General features: G+C 42.5%; 1 long non-coding RNA gene across 1 annotated transcript; it reads left to right on the forward strand.

Annotated features, from left to right (window-relative positions):
• The first annotated feature begins 236 nt into the window (after window positions 1–236).
• LOC133354885 (uncharacterized) lies at window positions 237–4415 on the forward strand. Its single transcript, XR_009756641.1, has 3 exons — window positions 237–372; window positions 1639–1673; window positions 3269–4415. It is a non-coding gene; the product is annotated as an uncharacterized LOC133354885 (long non-coding RNA).
• The last annotated feature ends 9915 nt before the right edge of the window (window positions 4416–14330 follow it).

The raw sequence follows: 14330 nt of genomic DNA on the forward strand, positions 1-14330 counted from the left end.
TGGACTGACCAAGCCTGATGATTATATAAATGATCTAATAATTACGTAGGGTAAACACCGGATGTTATTACTATCCATTACAACCCCATGTTTGAACCGAATTTCTATGTAACACATTGATGGTCATCTCTCTGTATGTCCCAGCAGAGGCAGGTGAAGCGGGCACGGCTCAGACATCCAGCCGTGCCGCGGGGTGCCCCCTGGCACCGGCGCAGGCGTGCCCACCACCGCCACCACCACCACCACCACGCACGCCGCCCAAAACTGGCAAATGCATCTATTTCATCCCCTTTGTTTGCACCGCAGCGTTGGCTGTGGCTGGCCTCTTCTTGTCGGCTCTTCTCGCCTACAAATATTTTCATGCGCAGAAAAGTGAGTTGAACTTCACTCATGAAGCATCTGCAACGGATTATAAAAACAAAAATGTAAAGTATTTTTTACACATCCCATCACCTACATGGCCTTCTGGAAATGATTAATTGCAAGCGGTATTGGTTCAATATAAGGCCACTCAGAACCAGTTTGACATTCAGTGTCTCGTCAGCAGAGTCAGGCTTGGCTTGAGCCAGTACTGGTGAACTGCCAGATGTTTATATACAACGGCCCTAAATTTCGATTTAAAGCTTTCGTGACTGCAGGGATTTATCTTCTTGGTTCTTTCGGTATTATGTTTTATTTTTATTATTTTATTATTTCTATTCTACGTGACTTACCGAAAGAACCAAGAAGATACAAGGGCCCTCTCTGTGAGATATGCCCACCGTGATAATCAGCGGTGCGGGGGAAGGACAACAAACTAAACAACAAAGTAGTTCTGATATGGGTCTTAGTTTGACACGAAACTCTATAATAAAGCAAAATAATAATTGTCGTAATTGTGGAGAATATAAGACCTTCTCTACATATCTGTTCCACCACATTAAACATTAAGTTGTTTTTTACAGTAGGCTAAACAGCTGATGGAATGTGTATAAAATGTTTTTTGTTACGTGGATGCAGATATGGGAAGCAGGCATCTCGTCTGTTTACTTCGTTACTTATGTACGCCACATTGACGCTCAAGATTATTTTGTGTCGCAGCAAATTAGATCCATATAATCCGGTGATTCTCCGAGTTGTGGTCCCCAGACCACGAGGTAGTCAGTGACGCTCCTCCAGGTGGTCCGCAGGGCTGTGACGCAAACGCAGGTTGACCAGAAAACAATGACGTTAATTATACCTTTTGTTTTGGACACTAATTGATATTTTACTCATGATATTTAATACAAAAATTAAGTTAGGTAAATTACGTTGGATTAAACTACCCTAACCCTTATATCTAAATGCCACCCCTATAAAACTTATATCCGTGTTTAAAGAGAGGGTTGTATGTTCCGGTAATATGAATCATTTTGTACGACTGGTATTTAGAGAGAGAAGTGAAAGCGTTTTGTCACCAGAAGTGAGGGGGCTGAGTGGTCCGCGGAAATGTTTGCATCAGCGGAGTGGTCCATGGGCCAAACAAGTTTGAGAAACACTGACTTAATCGGTTATATCCATTGCATCTAAATGTTTAATCGGTGCACATTTCCTGATGTACGTACTACCGATACATTTCACAGACTATCCAACTCTTTTTATTTTTCTCGTCTCACTCAGGCTTAAGGGCGCAAGTCAAAGAATCTGCCAGACAAGTACCGTGACGATTACATCACATATTTCATATATCATAGCCAGTTCATTGTTCTAAAGTCCTATATTCTCCTGACACAAATGTAACACTACACACACACACAAAACTACACGTAAATTATATATTGCGTGATATTTGAGCTCTAATCCTGGGACCTTTTTGCCATAATCAAAGTATGAAAAATACGAGTAGGTTTTACCATTTCTGGCAATAAAACAGCTGTTAAGATGTCCAAACGTCAAATAGGTTCATTTTGCAAGGTATCAAATCTGCATTAAGCTGTTTGTCTTTTGGCGTTCTCTGGTCTGACACTGGTGAGACTCGGTCATAAGGCTGTCTCTGATGTAGGCCAATCAGTTCCAAAGACAACGTATATATTATCAGAGCATGTTTGTTTGCATGTTCACCACAAGTACGTGTGGTTAGTGCAGACTTGATTCTTGGCAAAAAGGTGTCTATTTGATTCTTATGGCGGTACCCCGGGATACCAAATAAAAAAAATGGCCGAGGCAATTAAATATTTTATTTCTGGGAAACAATTTTTTCCAGTGGTGTACTTAACTCCGCGACTGGGGTATCAATCAATCCAAAATCAGTGCTACCTTGAATAGCGCATCGTGTACAGCTCGTCGAGATGAGTCGATTGCCGCATCGCCGACCATCAACAGACTAAAAATGACTACACCACGGACATTATGGGAGAACCGGGGTAAAACCTGTTCTTATTTTTCATAGCATTAATCCAATTGTAATTTTAAATAAGCGTCAATTGGCTAATATTGTTAATTGAATTCGCATTATGAAGATTAGCACTATGAGGAATTATTGATATGGTTAATTGACGAGATTGTGTTACATTGTTATAATAAATGATGAATTAATGTATTCTAAATGGTTAGAGTTGTATAACTGTCATTTTATTAATTTAGCTATATACTTTAACTTACAAATGATAAATAATACCTACGTTAATTGGGTGCATAATAACCGGTGTAGACTAGGTGAGTAATCTGGGGATAACCTTATTTACAAGGAGGAAAAATTGAATAATCAACAATGACATACATGGATTGAATGCGCAAAACTCGCCTAGTTGGTGTTTTTAACCCTTATGTTGCTAAGAAAGAACTCAAAAGACCTGGATAGAGTCTCATTTTTAAGAGTGTCTGGCCTGGGTGAATACAATTACAATAACAAAATATCATGAAACAATGGAAACAATGAATCAAATAGAATGCAGGGCAAAAACAACTGGTGTGCTGTACTAGTGACGAATTGGCATGTTCTGTTTACGTGACGACCCTTACTAGTTGACTGTGTCGGGTGGTAGCGGGTTTCACGACACATTCATATATTTACGTGATCTAACCAAAAAAAAACATCTATTATGGAAAAACAACTGTGTTACGCAAGAAATCGAAAACAGTGCACATACATTGATCATTATTAAGTTGAATTATTTCCAGTAACAAACGTTTGCACGGAACTATACATTTTAAAATTCATTCTTTGTTATTGTCACGTGGACTTTACTTGTTTTGTATGCTGCAATATCCTTTGTTCTAATAATGTGCAACACTTGTGTTTGTCTTTTAGGTTTCTGAAACAAAATCTAAACATCTTTATACCCACCTTGAAAAACAACAGCAAGATTGTTCAGCCTATGAGTCAATTAGCGGCCAGCATTTGTAAATAATCGCTGATTTTTTGAACTGTTCAATATAGAGAACCATATGTTTACGATACTAGTTTGCCAATATGAACACATTATGCTTCTCACGTTGCAAAGTATTTCCATTATACATGTTAAAAAAAGTCATGAATCACATTTTATAATGCCCAGTTATGAGGGTTTCCACCTTTAACACAGACTAAACCCAGACACATTTCCAAATCAGCCTACCTAGGTCTATTGTCACACCCGCGCCTCTGACTTGCGGCCGTTACGTCCGCAAATTTGCGCGCGTTATAAATTGCATTATTATTATATACTTGTGGTGAACATGCAAACAAAAAACATGCTCTTGTAATATATGCATTGTCTTTGAAACTGATTCATCCACACCACAGACAGCTTTCTTTAGAGCCTCGTCTCAAAAGTGTTAGACCAGAGGACGTCAAAAGGCAAACAGCACAAAGGACATTGAGAGATCGGGGTGACCAGCTACATCATTGGGATCTCTCTTGCCAGTATCAAAATATAAAAGTAGGTTTTACTCTTTCTGCCCATAAAACAGAATATGTGAAGATGTTAAAACACCAAACTGAAACCTTTTGATTCCCGCCATGTTGACACAGGTGGCAACCAGTCATTCACACTGTCAAGCCCTTGAGTAACTCGTGCTGAGATTAAACAGACCCTCCTCCTGTTTTGCATAATCTACGTTAAATTAGGAATAATTGTACCACTGTGATAATCTGGTGACTTAGCAACGTCATGACTGTGCTCAGCTTCTGCACAAGATGTAATCAACAAGGTTATTATCAGATGGTATTGCTAAATAAAAAGTGCAGGCTGTTAGCAGGGCATTCAGTGGGAGCTCTGGCCCAGTGGTGTGAGCTCTAGATTCTTATGGCAGGTGCAAGTCTATTCACAGAATGACTGTGGAGGACGCCTATAGACCGACTCGTCGCTCCCACCATTTGCGCGTCGAATCCTCGGCTTATGACGCGATTGCTAAAAAGTGGTCTGTGTTGATGGAAACAGTATATACGTTTTGCAAGATCTACGTATATCAATCAAAGAAAGAGCTTAAGTGTTTGTTGCATGAGAAAGAAAAATAAATAACATTTCATCATTTGAGCCCTGATCTTCCGGACTGTTTCATATACGTTCAATGCACACGTGTGTTTACGCAAAGCGAACTAAAGACTGTTTCATCAGCCCGGTGGAGGTCTTTGTGGTACCTACTTACACTGACCAGCGTGGTGAAGTATACCCGACACTGTTTCGATTTAAAGCTTTCGTGACTGCAGGGATTCATCTTCTTGGTTCTTTCGGTAAAGTCACGTAGAAGGGAAGTAATAAAATAATAAAAATAAAACATAATAAAATAAAATAATTCTCACGACGTTTCGGCTACAACGCAAGCAGCCGTCTTCTTCACCTGAAGACGGCTGCTTGCGTTGTAGCCGAAACGTCGTGAGAATTATTTTATTTTATTATGTTTTATTTTTATTATTTTATTACTTCCCTTCTACGTGACTTTACCGAAAGAACCAAGAAGATGAACCCGACACTGTGTTGGTAAGTCTTCATCCAGCAGTGGGATGAAAAGAGCTGTTAAAATATAGAAAGGTGGAATAGTTTCCTTTTGCATATGTCGTTGCTGTAGCTTTTAGTAATGTGAACGGTTTTTACGAACAGATGCTTGCAATTGGCTGCTGACATTGTTATTTAGATACCTCCACAATGACGCTAATCATAATTTTGTGTTACACATTATCGAGTTTTGCGTCGAGCTCGGACCCATATCTAACAGAGAGAGTCCTTGCCTATAACATCTGGCAGTTCACCAGCATTAATTCAAGTAACCCTGACTCTGCTGCTGAAGAGATAAAACATAGCAACACCGGTCCAGAGTTTGCTTCTGTTAAATCAATGCTGTCCAAATGATGCACTCCCAGAAGGCTGTTGGGTCGATGGGTGTTTGTAAAATAATGCTTTTACCATATTTATGTGGGGAAACAGATATCTGAAGATGTATTGTCTGATCACAGGGGCAGTTTCTTCATTAGGGCGATTGGGCGACGCACCACCAATGTCATTGATCCACAGAGTCACGCGAGCCGTCACTGTCAGCCTCTGGATATAGTCCAATCAGCGTCATGTCACGTTCTGTGGAGTACCGCCTCTTTTTGGGCGATTTCACTCCGGCTGAGAATCGCCCCGAGTGGCCCCATAGACTTACATTGAAAGATGTTTTTTTTCGACCGGGGGGCGGTCCAATGCATTCTCTATGGCTTCCGGGAGGGCAAGCCCTAACGTGCTTACGTCATCATACGTGCTAACGTCATCATACGTAAGCACGTTTCATCCAACAATATAATTTATCGCCACCGAGTGGAATCTTTAATAAAATAAACTTGAGTGGTTTGTTTGAATAGTGAGTATAGAAACAAACAAGATGTATTGTAAGAGTCACTTTATTTTTCATTAATATTAAAGAAGTGAAGTTGCCTTTACATGCTTAAGCTGTTAATTTATCCATTGCATGGGTGGACCTTATCCTTATCAATCATCCAGACATTTGCCCCCCCTGAGAGATTTTGCAGGAGCCGCCACTGTCTGATCATCTGTTTTACTGACATGGATCAGAAACGTGGACATTGGCAAATAAAATGGGGGGGGGGGAGCGGAATCCGAAATACAAAGACGAACGGAGGGATGCATGCTGAAATTCACACCAAGAGACAGCATGAGGAACATATGACTGAGAGAACAATTGCAAATTCAATAAAAATCACACTTCGCAAGCGCCTACTACCCTCCACCAGGCCCCACAGACTATGCATGTATGTATGTTGAACTTCTTTCGCACCGTACGTAGCCAACCGTGCTAAGCGGAGGTGCGGGAAAAGGACAAAAAGCAGTTATCAAGAAATGATGCACAGGAGAGGCACAGGACCTCCCAGTTCTGCCCTGACAGTAACTTGAGTTTTTTTTTATTTTTACAAATCTCTGAAGGTTATTGTGTAACTTTTCAGTCGGTAGAATTTTATATAATAGCCAAATAATGTTAATATGAAAAAGCGACATTTAAATCACAATGTAAATTTCCAACACTGTCTGTTGTTTACACATACAGGTCATGCATATAATAATACCAACAATAATATAAATACGTAAACATTTGCCCAGTAAAGTCACACTTGGCGCAAAGATTATGATTCAGGAGAGTCCTGCATCAAAACGTTTGCCCAGCACCAATGACTGTGTGTATGTTTCTCGCTATGGTAGGAAACCAGAGAAAACCGGAGGAACCTCGTGAGGAACAGGGGGGAGAACATACACACTACACACAGGCGTTCCAAGTCAGGTATCAAACCCAGACACTTATTGCAGTGAGGCGCAAGTGTTACCACTCTTCCACCCTGGCATCCGTATGTTAGCAGACTCCAAACAAGACCCCACGGCGGAGCTCACACGGCTCTCTCTGGCATTTGCGTCCAGACCTCAACAGTGAGAAATTGCTGTGGTCAATGAAGACTCCCACCGCGCCCCAGTACTTGGGCTTTTTCACAATTGTGAGGCAGAACTCCGACTGGTGCTGTCTCACCCTCACGATTTCCGTAACGTCGCGATGCCACCACGCCGTCCTGACGCTATCGGAGTCGTCAGCAAGGAAACGGGATTGCGACGTGGTGCGTGGAGTCGGATGTAAAGACAGAAATTCGCGAGTGACGGAGTTGAGCGATTTGAATTATGGCGATCGTCTGCAGGGGTGAGCTTAGGCTTTGCACGTAAAAAGTTAAGTTTGATTCGACAACAAATCCCAAAAGTAAATTTTTTAACATTTGCTCCCTAATCCCCCCCCTCCCACTCATTAAAGTTTTTATAAAGGTCTCAATATGAGTAGTTACAAATAATGCATTTACACAAAATGTGAAGGGCCACATTCATGTTACATGATGGACGTGTGGGGGCTGACGCCCACCCCCCGCTCCTCGTGAGCGGGGGGGGGCGGGGCGCGACGTCCACCCCCTCCACTCCCCAACCTCCTCCTCGGACGCTTCTCGCCGGGCCCCCGCCGATCGGGTGATCGTCCCCCCCGCACCAGCGTCCTCCCTGAGGGACATGTCTGCACGGCTGGCTCACCACCACCCGGGGTTATTTCACACCCGCGCGCGTAAACACGCGCAAACGACGGCGGCTGTAAATGTAGTAATGCACGCGCGTCCCACCGTTAATGCGATCGTCGCTACATAAACACACTGCGTAAACGCGCTGTGTAAACACGCACGCGAGCGTCAGGGATCGTTTATGATTGAATACACGCGCGCTTCATATGCACGCTCGTACTCACACCACACCTACGCTGCAGCTCTGCAGCTCTCCTAATTACTCACAAGGCTGTAGGCGCGCGGCTTCTCCAATCGCGCGCGTTTACCCGCGCAGCCAACGGCGGCCGTATTGATGGTAATGTACGCGCATGTGTGTGTGTTGTGTGGAGGGGTGCGACGGGATGGCAGTGCCAGCAGAGGTGCTCCATTGCTGTGGCACTACAGACGTACCAGACAAGGTTCAGTGCTTTCTCCGAAGTTACTCACACAGTTGACATGAAGAGATAATTTCTGAAAACCACGTAATTGGAGACACAAAGGGATAGATATTAATGAGAGAAACATTAACCCTCTCAAATTTGCTTTTGACACGCTCCTTGTGACGTCCAATGAAAACATTCACTTCAGAATCAGAATCAGAAACGGTTTTAATCGCCATGTAAGTTTGCACAAACAAGGAATTCACTATGGCGGGACGGTGCATACATTGAACAAGTAGGAATCTTAACTTATATAAAAGGTATACACGCTAACTATACTAACGTTACAAAGTATAAGTAATACCAAAAGGCTAAAATCTTTAAAATTATGAATAAGTAGACCTTATAAAATGCGAATGTAAAATGTTAATTAGCCGTATTAAGCAATCTTAAAATACAAAAATACAAATAAGATTACACGTTGTAAGTATGGAAAGGTGTAATTATGTAGATAAAATGTTATAGTAAGTGTAACAGTCATTTTAAGTGTAAAAGTCATTTTAAGCCCTTGGCCTTGTTGAAGAGGCCAACAGCAGATGGGAAAAAACAGTTTTTATGACGTGAGGTTTTGGTCTTGATGGACCGCAGCCTTCTGCCGGAGGGGAGTAGCTGGAACAGAGAGTATCCAGGGTGCGAGGAATCGTCCGCAATCTTCCTCGCTCGCTTCAGGGTCCTCAAAGTGTGCAGGTCCTCAAGGGTTGGTAGATTACAGCCAATCACCTTCTCAGCAGTGCGGATGATACGCTGCAGTCTGCTCTTGTCCTTGGCAGTTGCAGCAGCGTACCAGACGGTGATGGAGGAGGTGAGGATGGACTGAATGATAGCTGTATAGAAGCACACCATCATTGTCTTTGGCAGATTAAATTTCTTCAGCTGCCGTAGGAAGTACATTCTCTGTTGAGCTCTCTTGATAAGGGAGCTGATGTTCAGTTCCCACTTGAGGTCCTGGGAAAGAATAGTGCCCAGGAAGCGGAAGGACTCAACATTGGTGACTGGGGAGTCGCACAGGGTGATGGGGGTGAGTGGGACTGTATTCTTCCTTCAGGAAATGTATGTTAGGATAACTTGATAAAGATGACTACAAACATTGGGCTCGGGATAAATGAGCACAACAAACATCGCGTTCGACAAGTTTGCTAAACAATTGGAAGACATCTGTCGGATGGACACAACTAGAAAATACGGCAGAATAAATTATTCCCTGATGAGAATTATAGTTTATGTTTAAGCATTGTTCACACTGCTATCCTGCAACATATTTTGATATAACATATGCAATATATTTACAAAGATGTCCATATTTCCTGAGTATTCCTTATATATTAAACATCAACTCTGATGTAGTTGTTTTTTTAATGTGAAGATTAATAAAAACTAGAGGCTGTTCTCCACAGGCACGGTTGAATAATGTTGTAGCCATTGTGATGTACCTGCTGAAATGTTGACTTGGAATTCAAGTTTGTGGGTAATCTCAGAAGACGATGTTTTGAACCTGCAACTGTATTTTCCTTTGTCCTTTTCGCCAAAATTTGGAATCAACAGTGAGAAATTGCTGAAGGAAAATATGAATACTGTATAGCAGTATCATTTATTTGCACAAACAATACACATCTGACAGAAATTTATAAATGTAAAAAGCAGATATATTAAAAACATGAAAGTTACTCTATTTTCAACTGGGACACCAGGACATTTTTGAGCAGGTATTGAACAGATTTTGGTCTGCTTCAAAATATATTTTTGGGTCAGATCGCGTAAGTAAAAAGTGTGTCGTATGCACCCTCCTCCACCTGGCGCAGCCAATTATAGTAAAAGCGTCATCAGGTGGACAAACGTGGCTAATGTATTACTGCTTCAGCACATGCTTGTGTTTGAAAGCATTTTGTTCAATGTTGCAGACTGCTCTCCTACATACTGCACACATAATTGAATTGTGTGTCCCTCGGTTGTCCGAGAAGTAGATGAAATTGTGGAAGTGGTTGAATTGTTTATTTCAGCGCTGTGCTTCCATTCGTATTATATTATTATTAATATGTTCATCCTTGATCATTGCTTTATGAAAGTTGGCTCTTATGGCCTTCTCCATTCTCACAAGCTACCTTGCTGAGGAGACTGTTGGATTGTTGAATATGAGTTAGGATTTAAGGAAGATGTTGGAATTGTTCTCATTCAATCACTGGTTTAACCTTAGTTTGCGCTGGTTGGCTTCTTGCTGTAATTTTGGTGTTTCGGAGCACGTAGAGGCTGTGTGTAGAGGACCTAAAGGCGGACTTCCAATTCAAGAATCTGCCTGCATCTCTCATTCCTCATGTGAGCCCCGAGTGCCAGTCGGCTCCCTCGAGGGGCTCCCCATACCATTAGTGGGGAGGTGGCAGGTGGGGGAGGGGATGAGCTGAATCTATTGGCAAGAAGGTCTTGATATCCTCCATGTTGCGATCCATTGATCAGATCCTATGACATGCATTTTGGGAATAAAATATGAACCGGAACACAATAGGGGCATGGTCATAGAGCTGGGAATTGTCTGTGGGAGGATGATTTACTGAGGGCTTGAGATGTGTGTCGTCTTTTTACTGTGAATGTGTTATTTGCCATCGGTCAATCGTATGGGCAATGAGATCTCTAATATAATTACATTGTTTTGGTGGGGTGAGCTTTGTCCAGCCATAGGTCTTGTGCTATGTTCCAGTCCACTCCGGCAATGAGTGTTTGGTCACATTGGTGTAGGACAGTACTCCCCACTAATATACTGTGGAGGGCCACCACATCAGAAAGTTGTGATTTTACTAGGCCACATATAACTTATATTCTTTGGGTCTTTCGGTAAAGTCACGTAGATTACTTTACCGAAAGACCTGCAGTCACGAAAGCTTGAATTCAAGATTTCACATGTAACTTACCATTATGCATTGGAGCTTCATATACATCCGCGCCAAGAACCTCGCATCACCTTGTAACTGTTGTCTGATAGTTACAAGAGACTGATCTCTTTCAGTATTTTGTCTTTGGAAATGTAGCGTACAGAATTTCAACAGATTCAATGAAGCACTCCTTTACATTTTTACATGACTTAACGACTTCTCATGTTTCACCAAAATCCATACAATTTGAAAATATGATTAACTACACACTCCTGGTAATTCGGGGACGCTTTTAGTTTCTTTCACGCGTCATTAGCTCATTGTAGATCCCTCTGGAAAGCGTACTGGATAAGTTCTGTGCACTGTTGTTCTTAAGAGCATCTATTTTTTTGTCATCACACATTTTTGCTTGGCCTTACTTGTGTAGGTTGAGGGCCTACGGCCTGGCTCAAATTGCCTTCAGAAAGTTCTGGAGACTCACTTGTTGTAATTTGGCAGGAAGCAGTCTCGATAAGTTCATTGAAGGGTGTGCATCCTCCTCGGTTTCAGATATTGCTCATGTTGCCGGTCCGCCCTATCTTTCTCCTCTCGCAAATCGTAATGAGGGGGATAGGTCAGCTAAATAGACAAGAAAAGTAATAACGTTCGGAGACGATGAGTGGATACTTCGCGATGTGTTCTGTCCTCTGGAACAGTGGGCGACTCCACAACACCAGAGCACCAGAGGTTTGTGAAACGGAAAAGCTTTATTCCGAAAAAAAATTGCGTTTCTGCATTAATGAACAGACACATCCTCCCCATCACAACACCACAGATCAGTCCCTCAGCACGGAGTCCGTCCAAATCTAAATTGGGGACGTGCCCCATTCTCTGCTGTGCACGTGGGCCTCTGGGTCCTGTCCTTGATCACCATTTGCAGTTACTTGAAATAAGAAAAATGCACCTGGCTACCCGTAGCTATTGCAGCTTTGAAACGTAATACAACATGTGATAATAGGGTTTCCACTTTTTTCTGGCAACAGAACAGGTGTTAAGATGTTAAAACACCAAACTGAAACCTTTTACAAGGAATCATGTCTGCATTAACCGCAATGCTTGTGGTCAGAATGCAAACAAAAAACATACTCTGATAATATTGTCCTTGAAACTGATTGGTCCACACCAGAGACAGATTTCTTTTCAGCCTCGTCTCAAACGGTGCTAGACCAGAGGATGCCAAAAGGTGTACAGCCCCAAGATAATGCATTATCAGAGTAATGAGAGCTCGGGTGAGCATCTACATCATGAGACCTCCTTTGCCAGTACCAACATATGACAATAGAGTTTTCCCCTTTCTTCTGGCAACAAAATAAGTGTTATGATTTTTAAACACCAAACTAAAACCTTTTACAAGGAATCATGTCTGCATTAACCACAGTGCTTGTGTTGTGAGGTTGTATACATCGATGTGGTAACGACTGGCATATAGGGCATCCAATATATGGGTTTATTTGAGCGACAGGACATCAATGTTTAGGGGTCTCATTATGTTTGCGAGATACTCGTTCTTTGCCCAGGAGAGTCCCTCAATGTTCAATTGGAGGATCCTTGTCCCAGGGCCTATCTGGCGTGTCGATTGTCCCTGAAAAGGACCATTGTAGTGGATTGTGTTGTTGCTCTGGAGATCGGGAGATCGATGATCGATTTTCGGTCAACTCGTTGATGGCATTACTCATGATTTCTCACTTAACATAGTAGGCCACGTGAAGGCTGCCAATTTCTACTCTATCGCTCCAACTAATTACTGGATAATTGCGCTCAACAGTGTAATCCAGGTATTATTCATAATCAACGTTTTTGGGTTTAGATCGCGTTATTTATAAATGTGTCGTAACCCTCCACCACCCGACACGGCCAATCAGTAAAAAAGTGTCACGTTGACAAAAGACAAATAGTTCACTGCTTTAGCCCACCGGTGTGTTGAAGCGTGAAACCACAACATTTACAATTTGAGTACGACGTTTTGCTGGTAATTGCATCCAGCATTATCGGGCAATCCAGGTATTGATGCACTTCTATAAAGCAACAACCAATAAGAAAAGTAGAGATATGGTTACATTCTTTTGATTGGCTAAATAAAAAAATGGGTGAAAGAACCACTTAAAGTGACAGTTGAGCTCGTGAAAAGGGGAATTAAATAAGTAATACTTTATAAATTATAAATACATACGAAACGCATAGTGTACGGGCGAGGCAGCTTACGGGCCACTCTTTGGGTTTTCGAAAGACACTTTTGGCCTGCAGGACAATGAGGAACACTGGTGTAGGAGTTTGCTGATTATTTTTAGTAGATGAGAGTTAATTGGCTGAGGAGGGGGGGGTGTATATGCGTTCCATAGTGTGATTTTTTTCCGCTATTGTACCTTTGATGAGAACAAACCGACCCAGGGGGCATTCATGTTCAGAGATGTGGGAATTTAATCCTCAGTAGTATACTCCTCCTCTACTACTGGAAGCATGCATGGAGTGAAATACCTGGCTAACTGAACTACATTTGAGCTTCTCCGACCGTTGGTGGAAAAGGTGGGTCTCCTGGAGGCTCACTGCATGAGCTCACGAAAGCTTAAAATCTAGAATTGAAAGCTTCAAATCTAGAATTATGTCAGAGTTTTCTGTCTCTTATTTGTGTGATTGAGAACATTGACATTTAGTGATGCAGTAAAAGCCCGATATAATGTAACCCGTGCCCACTGTGTCTTGTTCTTATGTCCGCAATTATCGTTAAATCTAATTGTCAGAGATGAGTAGCGCTCATGCTTCGCATATCTCTGTCACCCAAGGGCATCAGCGCTCCTCACTCGCACTCGAGGATAGCGGCGCGCCACTCTCTCACTCTTCAGCCACCACACACACCGGGAGCCTCCAGTAAACTAACGAAACAAAACTTTTTTTAATTTACCAGGTAAGGCCCACTGAACTACATGTATGTTTCTAAATTTGTAGGGAAACCCCAGAGGACCCAGATAAAAATCCATGCAACCATGGAGAGAACACGCAAACTCCAAATATACAGGCACCAGGGTCGGGATTGAAATTACAACCTCCTGCATACAAGGCGAGGTAGTTAAGATCTCGCCATCACGGCGCCCCAGAAGATGTTAAATAACTACAATGGTGCCCTTTTATTTGCACTGACTCACCAATACGCCAGCAAACTAACACGCCGGTACACCAGTCGTGCCGGCAATGTCATTATCCCAGGTCATGACTTGGCTCGGCCACACACCACATCCCCCATGCGTCTCTCACGTGCTCTGACGCGGGGTCACGTGACTACCCACGTGTATCTGGGAGAAGGGACCGCAGCCTAAATTATTGCCCATCTACCCTTGGCCAATCATGAGCCAGTGTTACTCATGCTGTTATTACGCAATTCCCGCACAATTGCCACGAGGTGGCGCTAATATACGCCCGACCGATAACATAACCACACCCGTCACAATAACACCACTCATTCATTACACCGTGGATTGGGACATACCTCCGAAAAAAATA

Source organism: Lethenteron reissneri, chromosome 49 (assembly GCF_015708825.2).
Source record: "Lethenteron reissneri isolate LAM-NWPU_2019-01 chromosome 49, ASM1570882v1, whole genome shotgun sequence".
NCBI classification, from domain to species: Eukaryota; Metazoa; Chordata; class Hyperoartia; order Petromyzontiformes; family Petromyzontidae; genus Lethenteron; species Lethenteron reissneri.